At 36.7% G+C, this 24,831-nt stretch overlaps 1 long non-coding RNA gene across 1 annotated transcript in view; it reads left to right on the forward strand.

The window, feature by feature from the left end:
• The window catches only part of LOC129054745 (uncharacterized), a 444,081-nt gene extending 419,790 nt beyond the window's left edge, over positions 1-24,291 (forward strand). The window contains exon 11 of the long non-coding RNA XR_010136531.1: positions 24,005-24,291. This is a non-coding gene — a long non-coding RNA (uncharacterized LOC129054745). The remainder of the gene's footprint in view (positions 1-24,004) is intronic.
• Positions 24,292-24,831: the final 540 nt, after the last annotated feature.

Below are 24,831 nucleotides of genomic sequence, written 5' to 3' on the forward strand. Positions count from 1 at the left end.
TTGGTAAACACTAGTAAGGTAGAGAGTGCCAATGATGAAGAGCTGATGACAAGGATTTTAGGACTGACTTGGCCCTGCAGCTTACTGACCATCTGGGGGAATCATTAATGCTTCTGAGTTTCTATTTCTTCATCTGGAAAATAGTCCTTGTTACAGCTGCCCTGATTTTCTCATGGTTTGTCTAGATAAGATAATATGAAAACACATTTAAAGACCAGTCTGCTTCCAGTCGTGATGGAGTAACTGGTGTCAGACCCACTGTTCTATAAGAGAATTTTGAAAGTTGGCTACGGTGCAAAACCATCTACAAAAACAATCAAAATAAAAACCAAACAAACACCAAAACCAATGCTGTTTTTGAAGGTACTGGAGACCAACCTAAACAGCCAGAACACGAGGGACCAAGATTTAGAGAAAAGGGAACCATAGAAAAGTGGAGGAAATTTCCCCTCAAGACATTTTGAGACCACTAATCAGTAATTAAGCAGAGCAAGATTCTAAGAAAATAAGTATGAAGCAACTATTAAAAAGCTAAGCAGAGATTATCACAGCTTTGGGATTTGCTAAAGGCCTTAATAAACACTCTTGGATTTTAGTGGCAAACCCTGAAAGCTTACTCACTAGGAGTGCTAGAAAACCAGAAATAGACTAGTCTTTACTGGATCAAGGAGAAATCCTTGTATTCTAATGTCTGACAAATAAAAATGAAATTCCCTCTAGGGTAGATAACATTACCTAGGACCACTAGGATTTTCATACACGTTATTTATCATTCATTCAAAGACTGCCAGGATGCCAGGAAAAATAACCAAATCTACAAAAATTGGGAGAAAATAGAAACAGATCTGTAAGTCATGCAGCTGTTGGGACTAAATGATATGAACATTAAAATAATTATGATTAATATGTTCAAGGAAAATAGGGAAGGTGGATAATTGCACAGCAAATTAAGAAACTATAAAAATAACAAAATAGGAATCTTTATAATTAATGTAATTTAACAGCAGATTAGACTCATAAGAAAAGGATTCATATATAAGAAGATAGGTTAATAGAAAATATTTAGATTGAAGGAGAGAAAGAAAGAGACAGAAAAAGAGAGACAAGAAAGAGAAAGAGAGTTGCTTTAAAACCATAGGAGATATAAGGTACACAGTAAAAAGATTAAACTTATGTGTTATTGGAGTCCAGAAAAAGAAGTGAGATAGAAAGGGAGAGAAGATTCTCTGAAGAGATCATAGCCTAGAATTATCTAAAATTGCTCGAAGTCTACTGATTCAAGCATACCTATGAATCAAAAGCAGGGCAAATCAAAGAACATCACACCTAGATACATCATAGTAAAACTGTTGAAAGCTCAAAACAAAGAGCAAATCCTAAAAGCATCTATAGGAAAAAAGATACATTACTTTTAAAGGAGAAACATTAAAGTTATGGTTGACTTTTCAATAGTGTGATTTCTTTCTTATATGTTTGCAAAAATTGACCAGAGGATTTATCTAGGGATGAAACATTCTTTGCAAGAAAATTTTAGACTCATATTCAATTCATCAACAATATAAGGAAAATTAGATTATTTCATCAACTTTGATAGTTAACTTTTAAAAAGGAATTTGTCCATTTCTTCTAAATTTTAAAATTATTGGTATAATATTTAAAATTATATATTCTTATTATGTTTTAAATTATACTTTGTAGGAATATTCTCTTTCATTTGCATATTATAGTAATTTGTGACTTTTTTCTATTTTGTGCCTGTCAATCTTTATAGAGGTTTATCAATTTTATTATTTTTGAAGAATAAACTTTGGCCTTCTTTGTTTTTCTACTTCATTTTGTTTTCTATTTCATAGATTACATCTCTTAAATACTTTATTTCTTCTATGACTTTAAATTGCTGTTTATTTACTAGTTCCTTTATGTGGTCATTTAATCTTTGATTTTCAGGCTTTATCCTTTTGTAATATATGCATACATGCATTTTGACCTATAAATTTCCCTCCGTTAACTGCTGTGGTTCATTTTATAAGGCCAGCATGACCTTAACACCAGAGAACATTGTTTAAATTTCTTAGTGGTAATGGCCAAATCTCTCATCAAAAAAGATGCAAAATTTTAAAATAAAAAATTAGTAAATTCTACCCAGGAATACAAAAAAAGAGCAATACATTGTGTCTAGGTAGGCTTTATTCCAGTTATACAAAATTGGCGTAATAATAGAAGAAGAAATAAATGTTATTTGTTATACTAAAAAAGGGGGGGGGGGAAGTCTAATGTGACCATCACAACAGATTTTTAAAAAGCATTTACTTAGGATAACAATCCTTCAGAATAAAATACCTGGTATTCTTTTTTTTTATTTTAACATTATTATACTTTAAGTTTTAGTGTACATGTGCACAACGTGCAGGTTTGTTACATAGGTATACATGTGCCATGCTGGTGTGCTGCACCCATTAACTCGCCATTTAGCATAACGTATATCTCCTAATGCTATCCCTCCCTCCTCCCCCCACCCCACAACAGTCCCCAGAGTGTGATGTTCCCCTTCCTGTGTTCATGTGTTCTCATTGTTCAGTTCCCACCTATGAGTGAGAACATGTGGTGTTTGGTTTTTTGTCCTTGCAATAGTTTACTGAGAATGATGATTTCCAATTTCATCCATGTCCCTACAAAGGACATGAACTCATCATTTTTGATGGCTGCATAGTATTCCGTGGTGTATATATGCCACATCTTCTTAATCCATTCTATCATTGTTGGACATTTGGGTTGATTCCAAGTCTTTGCTATTGTGAATAGTGCCGCAATAAACATACGTGTGCATGTGTCTTTATGGCAGCATGATATATAGTCCTTTGGGTATATACCCAGTAATGGGATGGCTGGGTCGAATGGTATTTCTGAGGAATCGCCACACTGACTTCCACAATGGTTGAACTACTTTTCAGTCCCACCAACAGTGTAAAAGTATTCCTATTTCTCCACATCCTCTCCAGCACCTGTTGTTTCCTGACTTTTTAATGATCGCCATCCTAACTGGTGTGAGATGATATCTCATTGTGGTTTTGATTTGCATTTCTCTGATGGCCAATGATGGTGAGCATTTTTTCATGTGTTTTTTGGCTGCATAAATGTCTTCTTTTGAGAATTGTCTGTTCATGTCCTTCGCCCACTTTTTGATGGGGTTGTTTGTTTTTTTCTTGTAAATTTGTTTGAGTTCATTGTAGATTCTGGATATTAGCCCTTTGTCAGATGAGTAGGTTGCGAAAATTTTCTCCCATTTTGTGGGTTGCCTGTTCACTCTGATGGTAGTTTCTTTTGCTGTGCAGAAGCTCATTAGTTTAATTAGATCTCATTTGTCAATTTTGGCTTTTGTTGCCATTGCTTTTGGTGTTTTAGACATGAAGTCCTTGCCCATGCCTATCAAGCTACCAATGACTTTCTTCACAGAATTGGAAAAGACTACTTTAAAGTTCATATAGAACCAAAAAAGAGCCCACATCACCAAGTCAATCCTAAGCCAAAAGAACAAAGCTGGAGGCATCACGCTACCTGACTTCAAACTATACTACAAGGCTACAGTAACCAAAACAGCATGGTACTGGTACCAAAACAGAGATATAGATCAATGGAACAGAACAGAGCCCTCAGAAATAACGCCGCATATCTACAACTATCTGATCTTTGACAAACCTGAGAAAAACAAGCAATGGGGAAAGGATTCCCTATTTAATAAATGGTGCTGGGAAAACTGGCTAGCCATATGTAGAAAGCTGAAACTGGATCCCTTCCTTACACCTTATACAAAAATTAATTCAAGATGGATTAAAGACTTAAACGTTAGACCTAAAACCATAAAATCCCTAGAAGAAAACCTAGGTATTACCATTCAAGACATAGGCATGGGCAAGGACTTCATGTCTAAAATACCTGGTATTCTTAATGTGCCAGAGTACCTACCAGAAATCTATACCAAAATAATATTTAATGGCAATAATATTAAAATAAATAACTAAAAGCTTTCTTTCTGTAACTGAGAATGACATAAGAATGTCTTGCTTTTAACTCTTCTATATAATATTATACTGAATGTTTTATCCACTGCAATAAGATAAGAAAAATGAAAAAAAGAAACAAGCATCAGCAATGTAGAAAAAAACAAACTACAGTTGCCATTATTTGTAGATAAAATTAATGTGCCCATAGAAACTTACCAAAAGAATCAAACCTAATGAAAAAAACAAGAGTACTCTAACATGCAACCTGAATGAATATCACATAATGTTGAATGATAGAGCAGAGATAAATGTGTACATAATATTTGATTCTACTTATGTAAAGTTCTGAAACAGGCAAAACATATACATATATATATATATATACATATATAGAAATCAAAAGAGTGGTTACATTTGGTGAGGAAGTAATTATTGGAAGGGTACATGAGAAAGGGTGTTTGATCTGGGAAGTGGTCAATAGGTATGCACATAAGTAAAACTTATTGAACTGTGTACATAAAAGACTTGCATACTTTATAGTATGTATGCTACACCTCACTACTAAAGTAAACAAAGAAAGAAATAAACCTTATAACCAAAGAGAAAATTTATGAATTCCTATTATTCCTCCTCTGTCTTATCTCAGCTAATTATAGGACCATTTTATGTAAGGCTCTACATATGTTTTTTCTTTTATTTATAATCTTATTAATATATGACATAATTTATTAGTTATGTGACTTATTTTTTTAAGGGTCCTATAAAATGAAAATGAGTATTTCCAATCCAGATCAAAGATCATGGTGTGGCAAAGGGGAAATACTCAATGTTTTCTTAAGGGAGAGAACAATGACATCTCTGTGAATGGAGCTATTTACAGAGGAGGATGTCTCTTACACTCTCTTGCAAGATCCTTAATGGTGCACACCCAAGTGTTAGCCTGGAATGTAGTGATAATCTGAGCTAATTTTTATTGGAGATTTACTCTGTACAAGGTTTTTTTACGTGAATGATCTCAATTACTTCTCATAACAACCTATGAAGTAGCTATGATTTTGTCCTCATTTTAAAGTCAATAAAACAGAAGCTCATAGAAACTGCATAACATGCCAAGTCACTCAGCTTGTAAGAGGTGGAGTTTAGATGCAAGTCCAAGTCAGTGCAAATCTCAAGACTATGCTCATAACCATTGTATTATACTTCCAAGAAAACAGTTGGGTATATGAGTCAGAAACCTCTATATCTCCATTATAGAATTGAAAACAATCCGTTTATTAAGTTTAAACTCTGGAATTCCTCCTCATTAGGGAATAAGACCCAAAAGGAAGGGATAATATTTTATTCATCTATGGGCACCCATTGTTTAGCACAGGACATGTCACATAACAGATATTAGGCTTAATAAACATTTGTTCAGTGAGGTAGCTTGAATATCCATGGTTGTGGTATTACTGTAGGATCCATCCATTCCTGCACACTTGTTTGTAACTGAAATATAAATTATCTCCCTTAGCATGCTTCACAAGGTAACAAGCATATTCATCAAATAATTCCAATCCAAACCGTGGGACTCACTGGTATTTACTGTATCTGAAATTCACAATTGGTGCGCAGAAAGCAAAGAGAAGCATCCTAGTGATTGCTTGAGAATTTAATTTACATATTTGTATACACTCTGGAATGAAAGCAAACTTTAGGGCTTCTGAACAAAATTATTCCATTTTGTTACCACATTTTCCATTTTCTCAATAAAGTGATAGCTACTTATTGATGGTTTTTGTGTTTTCCGGACACTCGCTTTGTGTTCTGGAGATAAGCTGTCAATATAACCCCAAAGAATCTTTTGGAAGGGCAAGAATTCCCAAGGATACTACCTAGAGCTCTGCCAGCAGACACATGCCTTAAAAATTTTTCTTTACTACCAACTCTTTGTCCATGGAGATAAACCAATTTTCCTCTTTTTTTGTAATGCACAGGATCTACAGTGATGCCTGGGTAAGGAATTTAGCATATCATCCTAGGAATACCTTGGTCTTTGGTTTGGCAGTACATCATCACTGGAGGTGGTAACAGTTGTGCAACAGTTTATGGGTGTGGTGTGGGGTCTAGTGGCTGCTTTTATTTTTTCCCTTCTAGAAATTTATTTCCTTTGAGTCACTTTTTAATTGTGATGGATTTGTTTTATGTCGTATATATTCATTTCAAAGATCTTAGGCAGTCTTTTTTTCAGGATTCATGGAAACAAAGATTCATGATTCTGATGAAAAAGAGTGTTCAACATCTGTCAGGGCCTATATTCCTACACATTTTTGATGGTACATATTTGGCATTATAAAAAGTTATGTAATATCCACGAGGACACGAATAAATCTCTGAATTATCAATGCTCAATCTCAGTGTCTGCCCCATTCATAAGTAAAGTTAAAATGTACAGGAAGATCCAGATCACCTTCTGCCCCAATCTGTGATTGATTGATTTATGGTAAGACCATGTAACATGAGATCTAACCTCAGCAAATTTTTTAGGGCACAATACTGTATGGTTTACTAAGGCCACAATATACAGCAGATCTCTAGAACTTACTCATCTTGCACAACTAAAATTTACCCATTGAACAGCAACTCCCTGTTTCTCCTTCCCTCTTATTCCCTGGCAACCAGCATTCCACTCTCTGTTTCTATGAGTTTGACTCTTTTACCAACCTCATATATATACATGGAATCATACAGTATTTGTCCTTCTGTGACTGGCTTATTTCACTTAGCATAACTAAACTTATGTTACTTCTTTAACATGAGACTGTTGCAAAAAGGGGAAAATGTAAATCGAAGAAACAATGGTTTCCTAATACTAACAAACGTAGAGTATAATGTCAGGTGATATTCAAGACCTTTCTCATCGCAACAGCCAATGGAACTGTCAAGATAGAACATGTCTTGTTCGCCTCTTGAGTTTAGGAGTTACTGTAGAAAAGTCATTAAAAAATAATAGTTGCTTGTAAGCAGGACACTGAATTTTTTGATTTCTGAAATTCTATATAAAAATTCAGAATATTTTTACCTAAATAGATTCGCTTATTAATAAAAATTTACAAGAAAAACAGATTCAGAATCTCTATCTCTCTTTCATGATAAGTGTATGTTTAATGTAAGAAAGAGGCTAGGTAACAAACACCCTTCATGTTGTGAGTTAGGCCAAGATTTTCTCAAGATTCATGGAAGTGGGTTGTAGGGCAGTTCTGGGAAGATGGCGGATAGGGACAGGGCTGACATGCAGCTCCCACTTGGACAGGACAGAACATCATGTGGAGACTCACACCATGAAATTTTGTTCCAGGAAGCACCACAGGAGCAGACCAGGGAAACCAAAATAATTCACAGATCCTTTGAAAGAAGCCTCAAGCCACTACAAATTCCACGAGACATGCAAAAACTCTGGTGCTCTCTTGAAAGCACCACCTGCTGGCCAACCACCAACTCAGGACATTACAGCAACTCATGACAGAACAATCCTGCTCCAAGGAAGGAGAAAACAACAGATAATTCCACTGTCTGCCACATCCTGGCTAACCAGTGGTCCTGAATCTGTCCACATGACAACTTTACTGCTAGCAGAATCAGCATCCAAGAAAGCCAACACACTAAACATATGTACAACCAAGGACTCTCACAGAGTCTACTTCACTCCCCTGCCACCTCCACCGGAGCAGGTGCTGGTATCCATGGCTGGGAGAACTGAAGATGGATCACATCACAGAACTCTTTGCAGACGTTCCTCAGCACCAACCCAGAGCCTGGTAGCCCTGCTGAGTGGCTAGACCCAGAAGAGCAACAACAATCAATCACTGTAGTCAGGCTTGCAGGAAGCCCCATCTGTAGGGGAAGTGGGAGTACACTGCATCAAGAGACCAGCCCGTGGGACAAAAGAGTCTGAACAGCAGCCCTTGAGTTCCAGATTTTTCCACTGAAATAGTCTACACAAATGAGAAGGAATCAGAAAAGTAACATTGGTAATATGACAAAACAAATTTCTATAACACCACCAAAAGACCACACTAGCTCTGTAACAATGGATCCGAACCAAGAAGAAATCTCTGGATTGCCAGACAAAAAATTCAGAATGTTGATTATTAAGCTATTCAAAGTGATACAGGGAAAGGTGAAAAGGAACTTAAAGAAATTTAAAAAACAATACAGGGTATGGATGGAAAATGCTGCAGAGAAATAGATATCAAAAAGAAAAAACAGTCACAACTTCTGAAAATGAAAGACACACTTAAAGAAATAGAAAATGCACTGGAAAGTGTCAACAATAGAATCAAACAAGTAGAAGAAAGAACTTCAGAGCTTGGAGACGAGGCTTTTGAATTAACCCAATCAGATACAGACAAACAAAAATAATTTTTAAAAAAGGCCAGCTATGATGGCTCATGCCTGTAATCCCAGCATTCTGGGAGGCCAAGACAGACAGATCGCTTGAGCTTAGGAGTTCGAGACCAGCCTGGGCAACATGGTGAAACTCTCTCTACTAAAAATCCAAAACTTAGTTGGGTGTGGTAGCACAAGCCTGGGATCCCAGCTACTCAGGTGGCCGAGGCATGAGAATTGCTTGAACCTGGGAGGCAGACGTTGCAGTGAGCCAAGATCACACCATTGCACTAAAGCCTGGGTGACAGAGTAAGACTCTGTCTCAAAAAAAAAAAATAAATAATAGAAAAAGGATAAAGCCTCCAAGAAACCTGAGATGATGTTACATGGCCAAACCTAAGAATAAATGGTGTTCCTGAGGCAGAAGAAAAATCTAAAAGTTTGGAAAACATATTTGATGGAATCATTGAGGGAAACTTCGCTGGCCTTGCTAGAGATCTAGACATCCAAATACAAGAAGCTCAAAGAAAACCTGGGAAATTTATCACAAAAAGATCATTACCCAGTAACATAGTCATCAGGTTATCTAAAATCAAGACAAAGGAAAAAATCTTAAGTACTGTGAGGCAAGAGTTTCAGGTAATCTATAAAGGAAAACCTATCAGATTAACAGAAAATTTCTCAGTAGAAACCCAACAAGCCAGAAAAGACTGGAGTCCTATCTTTAGACTCTTCAAACAAAATAATTAACAACAAAACAAACAGAATGTTGTATCCAAAAAAATTAAGCTTCATAAATGAAGGAGAGATAAAGTCTTTTTCAGACAAATAAATGCTGAGAGAATTTGCCACAACCAAGCCAACACTACAAGAAATGCTAAAAGGAGTTCTAAATCTTGAAACAAAACCTCAAAATGCACCAAAATAGAACCTCCTTAAAGAGAAATTTCACAGGGTCTATAAAACCTTAACACAAAGAAAAAAACAACAAGGTATTCAGGCAACAACTAGCATGATGAATCGAATAGTACCTCACATCTCAATATTAATGTTGAATGTAAACGGCCTAAATGCCCCACTTAAAAGATACAGAGTGGCAGAATGGATAAGAATCTACCAACTAAATATCTGCTGTCTTCAGGAGACTCACCCAACGCATAAGGATTCACATAAACTTAAGGTAAAGGGGTGGAAAACATTATTCTATGCAAATGGACACCAAAAGAGAGCAGGATTATTAGCTATTCTTATATCAGACAAAACATACTTTAAAGTAACAACAGTTAAAAAAGACAAAGAAGGACATTGTATAATGATAAAAATATTAGTCCAACAGGAAAATGTCACAATCCTAAATAAATGTGCACCTAACACTTGAACTCCCAAATTTATAAAACAATTACTACTAGACCTAAGAAATGAGATAGATGGAAACAGAATAATAATGTGGGACTTCAATACTCCACTGACAGCACTACACAGGTCATCAAGACAGAAAGTCAACAAAGAAACAATGGACTTACACTGTAACCCAAAGCAAATGGACTTAGCAAATATTTACAGAACATTCTCCCCAACAACTGCAAAATAAACATTCTTTTCATCAGCATATGAAACATTCTCCAAGATATACCGTATGATAGGTTACAAAACAAGTCTCAATAAACTTAAGAAAATCAAAATTATATCAAGTGTCTTCTAAGATCACAGTTGAATGAAACTGGAAATTAACTAAAAAGGAACCCTCAAAATTATACAAATACATGAAAAATAAATAATCTGCTCCTGAATGATCTTTGGATCAACAATGAAATCAAGAAGGAAATTAAATAATTCTTTGAACTGATCAATAACAGTGACCCAACTTATCAAAGCCTCTGGGACACAGCAAAAGCAGTGCTAAGAGGATCGTTCATAGTATTAAATGCTTACATCAAAAAATCTGAAAGAGCACAAATAGACAATCTAAGGTCACACCTCAAGGAACTGGAGAAACAAGAACAAACCAAACCCAAACTCAGTGGAAATAAAAAAAAAAAAAAAGATCAGAGCAGAACTAATTAAATAAAACAAACAAACAAAAAATACAAAAGATAAATGAAACAAAAAGCTGGTTCTTTGAAAAGATAAACAAAATTGATAGACCATTAGAGAGATAAACCAAGAAGAGAGAAGATCCAAATAAGCTCAATTAGAAGTGAAATGGAAGATATTATAACCAATATAACAGAAATACAAAATATCGTTCAAGTCTACTATGAACACCTTTACATGCACAAACTAGAAAATCTAGAGGAGATGGATACATTCCTGGAAATATACAACCCTCCTAGATTAAATCAAGCGGAAATAGACAGACCAATAACAAGTAGTGAGATTGAAACAGTAATAAACAAATTGACAACAAAAAAGTTTCAGGATGAGATGGATTCACAGCTGAATTCTATGAGGCATTCAAAGAAGAATTGGTACCAATATTACTGAAACTATTGCCAAAGAAAGAAAAAAGGGAATCCTCCCTAAATCATTCTAAGAAGCCAGTATCACCCTGACTCCAAAATCAGGAAATGGCATAACAGAAAGAGAAAACTACAAACCAACATCCCTGATGAACATAGATGTAAAAATCCTCAACAAAAATACTAGCTAACCGAATCCAACAGCATATAAAAAAGATAATCCACCATGATCAAGTGGGTCTCATACCAGGGATGCAGGGCTGGTTTAACAAAAACAAGTTAATAAATGTGAAACACCACATAAACAGAATTAAAGACAAAAATCATATGATAATCTCAATAGATGCAGAAAAAGCATTTGACAAAATCCACCATCCCTTTAGGATTAAAATCATCAGCAAAATTGGCATAGAAGGGACATACCTTTGGTAATAAAAGGCATCTATCACAAATCCACAGCCAACATTTTACTGAATGGACAAAACTTAAAGGCATCCCACCTAAGAACTGGAACAAGACAAGGATGCCTACTTTCACCACTTCTATTCAACGTAGTACTGAAAGTCCTAGCCAGAGATATCAGACAAGAGAAAGAATTAAAGGGCATCCAAATCAGTAAAGAGAAAGTCAAACTGTCACTGTTTGCCAATGATATGATCGTATACCTAGGAAACCCTAAAGACTCATTCAAAAAGCTCTAAGATCTGATAAATGAATTCAGTAAAGTTTTAGGAGACAAAATTAATGTACACAAATTAGTAGCACTGCTATACACCAACAACGACCAACCTGAGAATCAAATCAAAAACTCAGCCCATTTTACAACAGTTGCAAAAAAACAAAATACATAGAAATATACCTAACCAAGAAGGTGAAAGATCCATACAAGAACAACTACAAAACATTGATGAAAGAAATCATAGATGACACAAAGAAGTGGACGCACACTGCATGCTCATGGATGGGTAGAACCAATACTGTGAAAATGACCATACTGCCAAAAGCCATCTACAAATTCAATGCAATTCTCATCAAAATACCATCATCATTCTTTATAGAACTAGAAAAAAATCCTAAAATTCATATGGAACCAAAAAAGAACCCCCATAGCCAAAGTAAGACTAAGCAAAAAGAACAAATCCAGAGGCATCACATTACCCAACTTCAAACTATACCACAAGGCTTTGGTTACCAAAACAGCATGGTACTGGCATAAATATAGGCACATAGAACAATGGAGCAGGATAGAGAACCCAGAAATAAAACCAAATACTAACAGCCAACTGACTTTCGACAAAGCAAACAAAAGCATAAAGTGAGGAAAGCACACCCTATTTAACAAATAGTGCTGGGATAATTGGCAAGCCACATGTAGAAGAATGAAACTGAATCCTCATTCCTCACCTGATATAAAAATCAACTCAAGATGGATCAAAGACTTAAATCTAAGACCTGAAACCACAAAAATTCTAGAAGATAACATCAGAAAAACTCTTCTAGACATTGACTTAGGCAAAGAGCTCGTGACCAAGAATCCAAAACCAAGAGAAATAAAAACAAAGATAAATAGATGGGACCTAGTTAAATTAAAAAGCTTCTGCACAGCAAAAGAAATAATCAGAAGAGTAAACAGACAGACAACCCACAGAGTAGGAGAATATAGTCTCAATCTATACACCTGGCAAAAGACTGATATCCAGAATCTACAAGGAACTCAAATAAATCAGCAAGAAAAAAAAAATCCCATCGAAGAGTGGGCAAAGGATATGAGTAGACAATTATTAAAAGAAGATATACAAATGGCCAACAAACACATGTAAAAGTGCTCAATATCACTAATCATCAGGGAAATGCAAATTAAAACCACAATGAGATGCCACCTTGCTCTTGCAAGAATGGCCATGATTAAAAAATTAAAAAATAATGGATGTTGACATAGGTGTGGTGAAAAGGGAACACTTCTACACTGCTGGTGGGAATGTAAAACTAGTACAACCATATGGGAAACAGTATGGAGATTCCTTAAATAACTAAAAGTAGAACAACCGTTTGATCCAGCAGTCCTGCTACTGGTTATCTACCCAGAGGAATAAAGATCATTATATGAAAAAGACCCTTGCATACACATGTTTATGGCAGCACAGTTCACAATTGCAAAAACAAGGAGCCAGCCTAAATGCCCATCGACCAATAAGTGAATAAAGAAAATATAGTGTATATATATATGTATATATATACACACATATGTATATACACCATGGAATACTACTCAGCCCTAAAAAGGAACAAGCTAAAAGCATTCACGGCAATCTGGATGAAGTTGGATACCATTATTCTAAGTGAAATAACTCAAGAATGGAAAACCAAACATTGTATCTTCTCACTTACAAGTGGGAGCTAAGCTATGAGGACAAAAAGGCATAAGAATGATATAGTGGGCTTTGGGAACTCGGGGGGAAGGGTGGGAGGGAGGTGAGAGAAAAAAGGACTATACATTAGGTACAGTGTACACTGCTCAGGTGATGGGTACACCAAAATCTCAGAAATTGCCACTAAAGAACTTATTCATGCGACCAAACACTGCCTGTACCCCCAACACTAGTGAAATAATAAATATTATTTTTTTAAAAAAAATAATAAGCAAAGACTTGTGGTTCTGATGAAAAAGATTTTTCAACATCTGCCAGAGCCTATGTTTCTGTACGTTTTTTATGGAACATATTTGGCATTCTAAAAAGTTATGTAATATCCATGATGACATGTAGAAATCTCTGAATTATCAGTGCACACTCTCTGTGTCTGTCCCGTTCATAAATAAAATTATAATGTACAGGAAGATCCAGCTTATCTTTTGCCCCATTTGTGTGATTGACACCCTTTTCCTTTTGACACCCTTTTGTTTCCCTTTGAGGCCCTCAGTAACAGTTAAGATTTTATGGTTGCAAACAGTAGAAAAGACTAACTTAAATAGGAAACAATTTATTGGGATATAAACATACGTGAGAACATAAGGGAGTGATATAAGAAACCTTCATTAGAAACATACGAAGAACCGACAAGGCATAAGAGACATTTAGTGAACAAACAAGGAAAGAATAGGTATGAGGAGAGCCTCAGTGATCCATGTATCAGGAACTAATACATCAAGTTTTTAGGGAGTGGCTGATTGCTGGGATGAGGCAGTTTCTACTCTTCATTAGCCTTTTGTAATTCTGGGGAAAAGATCTGATTGGCCTAGATTGGGTCACGTGTTCCCTATTGGCGAGGGGAAGGCCTAAAACCTTGACTGACAAACTGAATCAATCAGTTATTGGAATGTAACAAACCACTTCAAAACTCAGTGGCTTTGAATAATACTAATGTATTTCCTACCTGCAGATAGGCTGGTGATCAGCTGTTGTAAGCTGGGTTCTGCTTAAAGATGTGGGGCAGATGGCCAAGATATACTCCATACACAGTTCATTCTGGGTCCCAGGCAGCAGAGTGGCGGCTACATGGGAGAGGCTCTTTCCATGGCAGAGTATAAGAGCATAAGCGCATTTGAAGCCTTTGCTTGCATCACGTCTATTAGTACCCCGTTGCCCAAAGCACACTGCTTTTTGTGGGAGTGATGGCCGAATCAGTAGACAAAGGGAATAGATAGAGGAACGTGTGAAGAAAGGAAGCCAATAATTAAACTGCGGCAATTACCCAAGAATCAAAGAAATAATTACCCCAAAAGAAATCATAGTGTTTTTTTTTCTTTTATTATTATTATTATTATTATTATTATTATTATTATACTTTAGGTTTTATGGTACATGTGCCCAATGTGCAGGTAATTACATATGTATACATGTGCCATGCTGGTGCGCTGCACCCACCAACTCGTCATCTAGCCTTAGGTATATCTCCCAATGCTATCCCTCTCCCCTCCCCCCAACCCACAACAGTCCCCGAAGTGTGATGTTCCCCTTCCTGTGTCCATGTGTTCTCATTGTTCAATTCCCACCTATGAGTGAGAATATGCGGTGTTTGGTTTTTTGTTCTTGCGATAGTTTACTCAAGGAAATAAAAGAGGATACAAACAAATGGAAGAACATTCCATGCTCATGGGTAGGAAGAATCAATATCATGAAAATGGCCATCCTTCCCAAGGTAATTTACAGACTCAATGCCATCCCCATCAAGCTACCAATGACTTTCTTCACAGAACTGGAAAAAACTACTTTAAAGTTCATATGGAACCAAAAAAGAGCCCGCATCGCCAGGTCAATCCTAAGCCAAAAGAACAAAGCTGGAGGCATCATGCTACCTGACTTCAAACTATACTACAAGGCTACAGTAACCAAAACAGCATGGTACTGGTACCAAAACAGAGATATAGATCAATGGAACAGAACAGAGCCGTCAGAAATAATGCCACATATCTACAACCATCTGATCTTTGACAAACCTGAGAAAAACAAGAAATGGGGAAAGGATTCCCTATTTAATAAATGGTGCTGGGAAAACTGGCTAGCCGTATGTAGAAAGCTGAAACTGGATCCCTTCCTTACACCTTATACAAAAATCAATTCAAGATGGATTAAAGACTTAAATGTTAGACCTAAAACCATAAAAACCCTAGAAGAAAACCTAGGCAATACCATTCAGGACACAGGCATGGGCAAGGACTTCATGTCTAAAACACCAAAAGCAATGGCAACAAAAGCCAAAATTGACAAATGGGATCTAATTAAACTAAAGAGCTTCTGCACAGCAAAGGAAACTACCATCAGAGTGAACAGGCAACCTACAAAATGGGAGAAAATTTTCGCAACCTACTCATCTGACAAAGGGCTAATATCCAGAATCTACAATGAACTCCAACAAATTTACAAGAAAAAAACAAACAACCCCATCAAAAAGTGGGCGAAGGACATGAACAGACGCTTCTCAAAAGAAGACATTTATGCAGCCAAAAAACACATGAAAAAATGCTCACCATCACTGGCCATCAGAGAAATGCAAATCAAAACCACAATGAGATACCATCTCACACCAGTTAGAATGGCAATCATTAAAAAGTCAGGAAACAACAGGTGCTGGAGAGGATGTGGAGAAATAGGAACACTTTTACACTGTTGGTGGGACTGTAAACTAGTTCAACCCTTGTGGAAGTCAGTGTGGCGATTCCTCAGGGATCTAGAACTAGAAATTCCATTTGACCCAGCCATCCCATTACTGGGTATATACCCAAAGGACTATAAATCATGCTGCTATAAAGACACATGCACACGTATGTTTATTGCAGCATTATTCACAATAGCAAAGACTTGGAACCAAGCCAAATGTCCAACAATGATAGACTGGATTAAGAAAATGTGGCACATATACACCATGGAATACTATGCAGCCATCAAAAATGATGAGTTCATGTCCTTTGTAGGGACATGGATGAAACTGGAAATCATCATTCTCAGTAAAGAAATCATAATGTTTTTAACATGGAAAGGATTATTGGAGGGGAAAGAAAGAAATGAGATCAACCAGTTCCCATATCCTGAAAGGCCTTGTTCTTACCTGGCTCTTATGAACTGCAGCTGTAGGTGGTTCCTCTCATGGCACTTTTATATGCCAATAAGATGCCAAGAGCCAAGGATATAATCTTTATGGGAGGGATGTGACAAGTATCTTTAAGGTAAAAACAGACCTGGTCAGATCACAGCTATATAATATAGCTATATAAAAGTATAAATCACGGCTGTATAAAATTAATGTGTCTATTTTTAGCGGTAGCCTTGAAAATGATTGTGATTACAGTATATTAAGACAGAAAAATCATATAGGAGGAGGGATTGTTGCTGTTACTTGCTGTATGAGAACGCTTGAGCATCCAAGCGCTTATAAACTAGTCCAGAGCAACAAGTTCAGCCCTTCTGGCTCTCTCTATTGCTCACTTCAGCACTAGCCATTTCTGAAGCATTATTCTAGCAGATAGTGGTGTGTGTTCCTGTTTTATAATTTACCTTGCCTGGGAAATACTGATGAAACTTGAAGGACATAATAGTTTAACAAATCAAAAGGCCTCCTGATGCTGGTCCTTAAACCTAGACTGGGGTGGCTACATCAAACCATATATTCAGATTCTAGGGCTTTATTCCTGAGGAGTCTCATTAAGTATGTCTGCGTTGAAGCCCTAATTTCTATTTTTACTGTGAAACTCCAGAGGTGTTCAAGAGATTCTAAGGTTTATCCAGGTTTCGAATCTACCTAGTCTGCTTTATTTTACATAATTGACACCCAGAGTGAATGATGGGATAGCTTTCTTCCCAGTGTCACACAGCTGGTTTGTCTTGAGTCAGAACTTGGACTAGGACCTGATCTCCTGTCTCCCAGTCTAGTGCGTATTCCCCTACACCCTACTCTCTCCTTCATATGAATGCCCAGAGATATCATGCTGATCGGAATTTCTGGAGTATGAACATCATCCCTTCCCCATTCGTAGGAACCTTAATTGTCTTCACCCTAAAGCACATATAGCTTCAGATATGTTTGCCTATTTATGTGGATCTAATTGCTCATGAGTCGATCTAGTCAATTAGCCTTTGGTTACTGGAAAAAAAGTGATTTAAGACTATTTTTAAATGAAACCTGTGAATCTTTTTGCCATATAGGCACAAAGTAGGAAGTCAAGGGGCACTATGATAAAGGAGACAGCAGCAGGTCCAGGGAAAAAACTTACAGAGTGAAATCATCAACCCTCAATGGAATGTGAATCGAAAGCCAAGAACTATTAGTAAAAAGAAAAATGTATAAAGTAGAGGAAAGAAGAACAGGGGGGCGTGAGCATGAGATGGGAGTGCAGAGGGCTTGAATTGGCCTGGACAGCCCATCTCTCAGCAGGTCAGCACTCACAGGTTGGCACGCAGGATAAGATAGGGTGAGAGACAGCCACCGAAAAGGAAGAAAGATGGTCTTCGGGAAGGGAAGATATGCTTAAAATTAAACACAGGGGAGGAAAAGGGTGTTTACAGTTTTCTGAGATGAGATTCAAGGCTGAAGTCATAGTTTGGCAGCCAAACCAAAGAAATTTGGTTTCCCTTGGAAAGATTTATGTCTTCTAGGGTTGAGAAATATGTCTGGCTGCCAATATTTCATAAAGCAACATAGAAAGAAATACAACCTACTTTAGTGTTTGGCTTGGGACTTTTCACCTTTGTCTGGCAAGATATTTTTCATTTTGAAAGAGGGAGTGAGTACTATTCATGTCAGCTCCCTATGAAGATCTTAAAGCTCTTTGCCTAAATTATCTGATGGCTCATAATGCTTTACTTACCTATATATAACTATTTTAAAAGGTAGATTAAATTAACAGAACCTGTGACACTCATAACCTGTCTGTTCCAAAATTCTTTGAGATAACATTGCCATCAAACAGAACTAAAAGAAATGTAATCAAGCCCTTTGGGAATTTCATGTAGTAGTTGGAAACCACAAAATGTAGGTCCAGTTCTGCCATTTGTCATTTTTATGACCTTGAAAAGTTACTCAACCCCTCTGTGCCACCGATTTCTTATCTATTATGTGGAGTTTATAAAAGTTTATAAAAGAATTTACTTCACAGGGTTGTGGAGAGGATTGAATGACTCTTAGAACAATGCTTGGCACTCAGAAAGGATTAATTGTTATTACCACATTTTCTGGAATTTCTGAGATATCTCAATTTCAACTATTCTTCATTACTATAGTCATATTATCATGACAATACTCTAAAAATGCCAACTAACTACATTTTTAAGATTATCTTTCCTATGTGGAAGTGGCAGCAAAGTTTTTCTTTTATTTTTAAATCAGGTTTTGTGTCCTTATTTGAGGTTTAGGAAATATAATCATGTCAAGAAAGGACAGAGTTCAGCCAATGTTCCTGAGTGCTGTGAGAGAGGGGAAGCAATGGAGAGGAAAATTTCTTCCAGTCTTCTCCAGCTCCAGACCATGTCAGCCCCACTGTTGTAACTGCTATGAATTATCACTGGCTCTTTGTACTTATCCACTCAGAGTTTCATATGCCTGTTTTCCCACTCAGAGAGATGTTTTCCCCAGGCATAGTCATCTGCTTACACTGGCCATAATCTCCCCAACAGCCTGTTTGCCAGTATATCTTCCCTTCTCTTTCTGCCTTTCTCTCCTTTCCTCTCCCATGCCTTCTCCCTCTTCTCCTTTGCCAGTTTCTTTCCCACCCTTCCTCCCTCCCTCCTTTCCTACGTCTTAAAGTCTTTGTGTCTCTACCATCCTCTAGGCACTATGTTCTTCTCTTCCCAATTCCCCAACATTAACCTATATCCAAGTATTATCTGGACAGATGCTGATTTCTATCCTCCTCCTTCTGCCTTCTCTTTAAATCTTCCTTCATGCCCTCAGTGTCCTGTCATCCACCTCTTCTGCTTTGTTCTGCTTCTAGCTCTTTCTCAACCATCTTCATTATTACACAGGGCACATAGGATAATGTAAATGTAGACAATAGATGGAGCTTGAACTATAGGTAAGTAATCTAGGCTCGCCTCTTGGTTCATTTATTTGCCATCTGAGTGACCTTAAACAAGGCACTTAATGTAGCAAAGCTTCCATCTCCACATATGTAACCACGTACTCTGAGTGCTCAAGCAAATGCTATCAGGTTCATATGAGACAGTATAAGTCAAGTAGCATGTTTAACGTCTGTCAATTCCTACTTACTTAATGACACTATTGCCCCATTCTCCCTGGCAGTCTAGATATCCTACTCATTTTCAGCCTATAGAAGTCACAGCTTTTACTTTCAACTGTAGTATCATTCCTGTTGGTAATCATTTCACCCCTGATCCTTTTCTCCCAACCTCAACTCCTCTTTCTTCCTTTATATGCTGTTTACACCAGTAATTCAAAATCACTCAGAGTTTGCCACGTGTGACAAGCGCTTCTCATCACATGACCTCTCCTTAGCTGTTCTTGCATTCTTTCTGTGTCTCAGAAGCAATTGTTGAATTGAACTCTATCCTTTTCTAACTATGTGAATGTAGACTTACACTAATTTTGGAATTCTACAACTTGGATTCAAGCTCCAGCCATCTATGTATTTTGGCTATCTGACCTTGACAATGTCATTTAACCTCTAAGAGAGTCAGTTTTCTTGTGTATATATGGGGGACAATGACAACTTCTGTTTATTGAAGGCTCACTGTTTGTCAGAGTTGTGTATTTGCTCATTTATCTTTTCTCATTTTATTTTTACAGCTGCCCTATGATGTACCTATTATTATTCCTGTTTTACAAATAAGAAAGCTGAGACTGGAAAGCTATTTATCTCAAAAACTAAAATAGCCTCAGAACTAGAATCCTTGTCTCCACTCTCACTGTTCTTTGATCTACTTTGTTGGAATATTAATGGCAATCTCCTAAAATCATCAAACAAATACTGTCATGCCCTTTGCATTGCCCACCCCCCCCCCCACCCCCAACTGAAGTTGCTTAATTGCATAAAGAAAAATCTAATCTAAATGTCCTCTCATGTCTTATAAGCCCCACAGGACCTAGCCTCTAATTACCTCTTTGAATTCATCACACACTATGTTCCCCTTCTTTCACAGCACTCAGGGACATTAGCTGAATTGCTTTTTCTGGCCCAGGTAAGCACTTTCCTGCCACAGGACATTTGCATGTGCTGTTTCTTCTTCTGGGAGCATTCTTCCAATAGATCTTTCGTGGCTGGCTCCTTCTTCTCATCTGTCTTATTTCAAATGCTGCCTCCTTGGAGTAGTTTTTCCTGAAACCCAATCCCATTTAGCCAGGCTCCATTACTGTCCTTTTCATAACCACATTTTATTTTTGAGAGCGCTCATCACAATCTAAAATCATCATTTACTTATTTATTACCTGTCTTCTGTATTCTCAGTGTATAGCACAGCAGATTCGACACATCTTTGTTAAACGAACGGACTGTCCAAAGTCAGTTCAGACAAGAGAGGATGGAACAGGATTTGAGCCCAGGACTGTCTGACTCTAAAGTCCATATGCCTAACCACTGTATTCATTCCCTGCTTCAGCCATTAAAATATTGAAAAGAAACAGTAGGCTAACATGGGGGCATGGTTTGTAAACTCCAAGCATTATGTCAATGTGAACATGCAGTTTTCGTACTCTGTCCTCTGCTGGATGCCACATGGACTAAAACTGTCCGTTCTCAAGAGGCTCTAAGTCATCACCGGTGTTAGAGAAGAAAGGCTATTGTCTACAATAAATCCTTCTGCTGACGTTTCTTTATGACTATGGTGACATCTGTGAGAAGCTCTTCTCTTTTCTTCCCATTCTTGGCCAGACCCTTGCCAATCCTACCTTATCTTCTACACTCTTGGCCTTGCCTTTCTTGCTGCTGTTAAAGAAAGATGTACTGAAAATCTCCCATTCATTCTTAATTAGCTGACTTAACACACTCTCTTTTCATAGAGATTTTAGGCCTCTGTTTAATTCCCAACTATGCCTACGTAGGGCTTACAGTAACAAAATCCAAATCATATCTAGAATTAACCATGGGGAGTCCTAATTTTTAAGACCCTCTCTTCCATTGTAGATTGGAGATAAAACTGAGGTAGGTTCATTCATCTGAAATCAACACTTAATCACACAGCAATTAATGGCAAAGTGAAAATGAAAATTCGTGTCCTTCGGTGCTTCTCTCCTAAAACCTGTTGAGTTAATTTTTTTAAATTATTAATAGAGTATCATTATATAAATTTCCAATGTGATTATGCTTTAGTGAAAGAAAACTTTACATCCAACCCAAAGTGAATATTTATTCTATGGTTTGCAAATAAAGCAGCAACCCATATATTTTATCTTTGCATTAGTAAAGCCTCCAAACTTCAAAGGCAAATAATTTGTTTCAGTATCAGTGGCATAAATTAATTCCCCATGCACTGCATTCCTTTGAACTCTTAATCTATAATCAGCATCATTTTAGGATTTGCTAAGATCAAAAGTCTCTCTAGAACAATTAGCTTGATTTAGTCATTCTACAATGTATATACATATATCAAAACCTCAAGTTGTATACAATAAATATATACAATATTCACTTGTCAACTGAAAAGAAATAAACAGAAGTATCTAGAACCACCCAATACTTAGATATTTGAATAATTCTGTTGTTTTTCCAAGTAAAACACAGAGTATGTTTCTAAAACCTAGTACTTGCAAAAGTTAAGTTTATTTTTAAGTTGTGAATATGTATTTTGAAAGTAGCCTGCAGCTTCTTTATGCTTGACTATTTTGAGTCTACCCCACTAGTGTCTCATCATGCAACAATGAAAAACTGAAATGAAGATGATATAGCTAAGGCACAGATTATTACTCTCTAGAGATACAATTGTCTTAGCAATGAGATTATAGAAATTAAAATAAGATGTGTGATGTTTTTCTTATCTGAATGCCTAAATCATTTTTTCTTGTTGGTATCCAAAGAAAACAAGTTCTTATTCATACAACAAATAGAATGAGTGATGGGAACTGAAAAGGAGGAAGACACAATTCCCTGGTTTTCTGTGTCTCTTTTCAAGATATTTTTTTCTGTTGCTGGTATACATATCAGCCTACACACATCCACCATACTTTCTGCAAGTACTCAAGAAAGTGTTGAGTTCCCCAAACTGTTTCCTTACATCAAATTTTTAAAAACTCTCGCCACCCATCATTTTCAGTCAATGAAGCCAGTTTCTTCCCTCTATAGAAAGTAGATTCTAAAGTTTGAGTTGTAGATCATTGCTATTACTAACACATAATGCCATTTGGAGCACAATCATCCTAGAAATTTTCCAAGTTTACAGTGTCTACTTGAATGTTTTCAGTGAATATTTGTCATTTCATTCAAGAGCAGGCCTATGGGTAATCATTTAATCAAAACTACTGCAGTGATTGCTACTTGTACAGAAAATTATAAAGCTACAACAGGAGTCAAGCCATGATTGCCAAGTCTAAATGGGCACTGCTTTTTGTTAAGTATTGGGTAAGAATGAAGCCTTAAATTTGGAGGAAATTGAAGAGCATTCTTTGGTCAGAATCAAATTTTCCAATTTTCATTTTCTCTATTTTATTTACACAAAAATACATGATGAAAATTCATAGAAGGCACATATGAAGAACACCTATATTATGATCTTGCTTTCTGATAAATGTCTTATTCTAGCTTTGGGGCCCCTGATATGTCCTTTTTGTTAAGATTTGAAAGGCATAAAAAAGAATATTGAAAAACATTAACTATGATTTTTTATGCTTCATCATGATTTCACATATGCCAACTATCCAATGAAAAAAATATATTTAGATGATAGTTTGTGAAATATTCAATCCCAATATGTGCACAAGAGCTTATTGGGAGGCAAGTTAGCATGGAAATAACTGCTTTTTTGGAAAGAAGCCTTGTTTCAAGTTTAAAACTCTATAAATTATGCTTTTATTTATACAATTCTGTCTTACTTTCATTGTCTCTAATAGACCATAAATCTTAGTATATTGCTAACTATAGAGATGAACCCTCAGAGACTGGTTGGATGTGTATACTTGAGAAAGTAAACACAGTTTCTTGAAGGGCAATACAATGAAGTCATACTCTGCAAAGAGATTGTAATAAAGATAGTTGTATACTCTTGATTTATTTTCTTTTCCAATAATATTCTTTAAAAAACAAAGTCAGCTTTTAAGTTATAAGGTAGCTTTTGCAAATGTTGATTTTATAAAAGGGTCCAAATTGCTGCCTACAAAAGAAGAATTCAGCCCACAACAATCACTGATACATGATTAAAACTGGATCCTGTCATAGCAAAATATATTTTCTGTTTGGAAATAAAGCATAAAAGATTCTGCAGCTACCTCACATTGGCAAAAAAAAAAGACAGGAAGCTTTAAATCTGTGGCTTTCTTTATGAGTCTTGAAAGATGACATGGGTGGGTAGACTTTGGAGGGGCTAACCCCCTCTGAAATGATCCAAGTGTGTTGACAGAACCTCACTAATTCACTTCCCTGAGACCAGCAATAAACAAGACTTCCTGTAGAGTATGTTTAACCACCACAATTTGTTTCTGGTTGGAAATCATCCTAAAAAGTTTCTTGTCCATGTTTAAAGATGGTTCTTCAGGGTTTAAGGCCATGCTGCTAAAATTTGGTCCCTGTGAATTTCCCTACAGCAGTAAAGAAGCTATCTGTATCCATCATGTTGAAGATAGGAGCACCTTTATTTGATATGTGGAGCAGAAGCTGGAAAGTAGACTCGTACTTATCCCAGCCTTACCAAGCTGATCAGAAAGCAGGGATCTGCAGTTCAGCCACGTTGAAGACATATTTGTCAAGGTTATTATTCATTCAGACCAGAAGTTATATTCAGGGAGAACAGCTAAATCAGTGAGGAGCATGTAAGCACTGTGTAGTTAGACATGCTATGTGTTAAATACTTGAAATGAGCAAAGTGGAAAAAGCAAAATGGAAGCATCATTGCAGTGGTTGAGAATTAAACAGAACTGTATTCAAACCCCAGTTTTGCCTCTTTGACTATGAGACTGGGCAACTGTGTTTGTATAATTTGCTTAAAATACAAGCTTTTATTCTCTACTGGGTCATCTCTTCAGAGTCCCTCCCTGTGGCAAGAGTTCCCCCTACAGCCTCTAATCTCAGGGTTGGCCATATGACTTGCTTGGACAAGTGAATATGAGCAAAAGTGACAAAAACCATGTCCAAAGAGAATATTTAAGATCCAATCCATGAATTTTTCCATTGTTCTTTTCCCCCTGCTATGAGAAGAGCATGTTGCAGAAAGGGTCAGCTCCTTCAGCCCAGATCTCAGAGTAAGGCGCCTTGTGGGAAGTGCCAGGACCAAACCATAGACCTACAACTGATATTTATTATGAGCCTATGCTGTTAGCAACTGAAATTTGGAGTTGTTTGTTACCACAGTGTAATCTGCCAAAACTAATACAACAAGTTACATAAATCTCTCTATGTCTCAGATTCCTCATCT

Source organism: Pongo abelii, chromosome 13 (assembly GCF_028885655.2).
Source record: "Pongo abelii isolate AG06213 chromosome 13, NHGRI_mPonAbe1-v2.0_pri, whole genome shotgun sequence".
Lineage (NCBI taxonomy): Eukaryota > Metazoa > Chordata > Mammalia > Primates > Hominidae > Pongo > Pongo abelii.